The sequence below is a fragment of the Lactuca saligna genome, chromosome 6, assembly GCF_052625555.1.
Source record: "Lactuca saligna cultivar CGN05327 chromosome 6, ASM5262555v1, whole genome shotgun sequence".
NCBI classification, from domain to species: Eukaryota; Viridiplantae; Streptophyta; class Magnoliopsida; order Asterales; family Asteraceae; genus Lactuca; species Lactuca saligna.
The window spans coordinates 154,226,636-154,230,405 of record NC_136422.1 but is presented as its reverse complement, the minus strand read 5'-3'; the positions used below and the strand labels follow the sequence as shown (position 1 = coordinate 154,230,405).

At 32.1% G+C, this 3,770-nt stretch overlaps 1 non-coding gene across 1 annotated transcript; it reads right to left on the bottom strand.

Annotated features, from left to right (window-relative positions):
- Positions 1–429: 429 nt before the first annotated feature.
- LOC145003529 (U5 spliceosomal RNA) lies at positions 430–545 on the bottom strand. The gene has a single exon (XR_013661987.1). It is a non-coding gene; the product is annotated as a U5 spliceosomal RNA (small nuclear RNA).
- Between the last annotated feature and the right edge of the window lie 3,225 nt (positions 546–3,770).

Genomic DNA, 3,770 nt, shown 5'->3' with positions numbered 1-3,770 from the left:
AAAATACAACTTATTTTTGTCTTTTCTACTTCGATTACTAGTATTCAACCAAAAACATGCGAAACAACATACTCAGAAAGGTTTATATAGCTGGTCGGAATTTCATGATTTTAATGTTCAGGTAGGACCCTTTGATTGATTTCCTCGTAAGAGGATTTCCGATTGTTCTTTTCTGTCTCTGTACTTATAAAACCAGGCTAGTTTTCCTGATGCTAAGTCAAACTCGTATTTCTTAAGTTATTTCACAGTTTTTGTCAAGGAAATTTACACTCTGATAATAACAGTTACTCGTAATTCTTGGGTTATTTCACGTTTTTTATTACGAAATCAACACTGCTTTTAATCACAGAAACTGTATATTTTTATATTCAGCTTTTAGGGCTTGAATACACTAAACCTTTTCAAATTTGGAACTCTGAAAATTGGTTGGAGCCCTAATGAAAGGGACTCTCCAAAAATAAGCGTATGCCACTTAATGCAGCGAACACACGGTATTCTTTAGTAAAAGGCGAAAGAATAGTTCGCTTTGTGTTCACTGCGTAGCTGCGTGCCTTCTCAGTTCCCAGCTGCTTGGTTTATGTAATGAGTTTGATACCTTCTGTTTCATTCAAGTAGCAGATGTGGGATGAACCCCATACCTGCATCCCTCTCTTTCAAACCCTTCTCCCACTTTTCTCTTCTTTTTCCCCTTCACTTACTTCGATTTGGTTTTTGATCTGTTTTTTATGAAGTGTTCACTGTTCATGTATATGGGTTTTGATAGAAATTACTAGATATTATAACTGGAAAGATTAATTTTAGTTGACCAAAAAGAGAACATTTTTCGTGAAGAAAAACATCAATCTCAGGAAGTTAAAGCTTCATATTATGGTAAATGAAGTGGATATAAATAGGTAAAAGTTTGTTTTACTTTTGGACAAAGGTATTGTTAGAATGGAGTAGAATGGTTTTGAGTTTAGACTTCACACATTGCTATTACTCTTCAAACAAGTTTTCAGATTTCAACATTTAATACTATTCAAAACAAGATGATTCGTGACCTTTTTGACTTTTATTTCAAACAACATGAGTTCCTTTCTTGTACTTGGTAAGTATTAATGTATTGGTAAATTGTACATTTTCATATTGTAAATTAAATCAAGGAGGTTTGATAATTATCGGTTCATACATTAGTGAGTTGCTTGCGCACAAAATGTGTTTTGAGTTCCAGGAACACTAATGTTTTCCTAAGTTCTAACAACTTATATACAATTGTATTAGAAATATAAACAATGTTTATATACACTTGTATACTTAAAACGTATAAAGAATGTATAAGTCCTAACTCTTAACTTTTTTCATATTGTATCAAATGAAAGGGGGTAAAAAAGTAAATTTCATTTACTTTTTGATAAAGGTAGTGTATATTTTAGGGAGTGTATGGTCCTAATTGTTTTCCAAAAAACTAAATTTTCTAAAATTATTTGTTCTTTTGTTTGCTGGAGTGGTGAAAAGTGTAAATATTTATGTAAACATTAAATTTGAAGAGTGTTAGCAGGGTATATAACATAGCCTCTTTGGAAACTTCTCTTGAGGGTTAGTTTTATTAAAACTGTTTTTGAATGTGATTTGAACATATTGAGATCAAACATAAGAACAACATTGTTGATTGGTTTATGATCAATCGCTATAGTTGACAAAATGAGTGGATTGGGTAAAGTCAAAACATGTTCAGTCTAGTTTTATATAGATCTATTTCTTGCATGGTCAAAGGTATCAAATGAAATATGAAACGTTGATGAATGGACATCAAAGGATCATCCCAAAAAATTTGAAAAATTTACCATGAAGTGCTCATGTTTCAAGGAATGTCATAGGATGGTGTTTTGAAGTTTTAAAAAGAGGATGTGAGAAATACTTCAAAGTCTTTATCCCCTTTATTGGGGGTATTAATGTAATTTAACAGTCTAATTAGTTAAGATTAATAGTACCAGTTAGTTAGAGGTTGTTAGCGTATTGTAAACATATATATGAGCATCTTTGTAATCAATATTGCAATAATGAGAATTATAGTTTCTCACACTTCATTTCTTCTCATACAAGTTGTTATGGTATCATAGCGATGCTCTGTTTCTTAATCTGTTAATTGTTTTTCTACTCATCTTGAATTGTCAATTTTTTTTCTTCATCATCGATTGATTCCATGGCTTCTTCGAGCCCTATTTTCATATAATCTAATCTCAATTCCGCAAATCTGAATCCTAATCACACAAATTTTACTGATACAAATTCATACAATGATCTGTATTATCTTCATAAATCTGATGGACCTGGTTTAACGTTAGTTTCTCATACGCTCACAGGTGACAACTACGCTACTTGGAGTAGATCTATGCGGATTGCTTTATCAGTCAAGAATAAAGTTGGATTTTGTTGAAGGTTTACTTTCGCAACCTGATGAATCCAATCAAAACTTCAGATCTTGGTTCCATAATGTTGTTATCTCATGAATTCTTAATTCCGTTTCTAAATAAATTGCTTCAAGTATCTGTTATGACCCGGGATTGAGACCTCTAAAATCGACTCAAATAATAAAAGATCCTAATTACTAAAATTAAAAATGGAAACAAGATAACTTCCTATAATATAAAATACTTATTATCTATTAACTTGCAGACTTGTCAAATATGATGCATAACAATATCATTTATATTTCTACTGTTGCTGACATGTGGAAGGAATTAAAAGAACGTTTCCAACTATCCAATGGTCCAAGGAATTTTCAACTCAAGCGTGACTTGATGAATTTGACACAAGGATCTGATTCGGTCGGTACTTATTTTACAAAGTTGAAGACTCTTTGGGAAGAACTGTCAAAACTACAACACTAATTGTGTATGTGGAAAGTGTACATGTGGAGGAGAAAAAGAGATTGAACATGCCATGAGTTCTTGATAAGACTAAATTCAAGTTATGCTCAAGTACAAGGTGAAATTCTACTCATGGATCTGATTCCTTTTGTTAACAAAACTTTCTCCTTGATTATTCAAGAAGAAAGGCAATGCAATATAGGTAACCTTCAAATTCATACACTTGCTTTCAATACTAATGTTTCAAACAACAATCACAACAATACTAACAACAGAGCCAAATCTAATCAATCATATAAGAACTTCAAAAAGGATTCTCCGTTTTGTATGCATTGCAAGAAGACCAGTCATACACAAGATACGTGTTATCGCCTACATGGCTTCCCACCGAGATATAAAACTCAGTCTCATGCTAATTTGTTGATGTTGATCAAACATCTTCAACTGTTAATCAATCACAACAAGTTTCTTCTTGTAATGTTCATGATGCTTTGACTAGACTTACTCAACAACAATGTGAAAATCTAATTGCAATGCTATCTGGTCAAATTGCTTCTACAAATATGGTCACCACTTATGCTAATCATGCCTCTGTTTCAGAGAATTTAGCAGGTAAATACAAAATTCTTACTCTTACTTCTGGGAATTATATGTCTATTATTTAGATTCTTGATTCGGGGGCTACTCAACATATTTGCAATGATAAAGGTATATTAAAAAAATCCAGACTGTAAAAGGCACTAGAGTAAGGCTGCCAAATCATAGTCTCATTCAAGTTCATTATAAGGGAGATATACAACTCACAAATGAGTTGTTTCTTACAGATGTTCTTTATGTTCCTCAATTTGAACTGAATTTGATATAGTCACATGTTTGACCAAATCACAGTTGCTAATGGTTAAATTCTACCATAACTTTGCT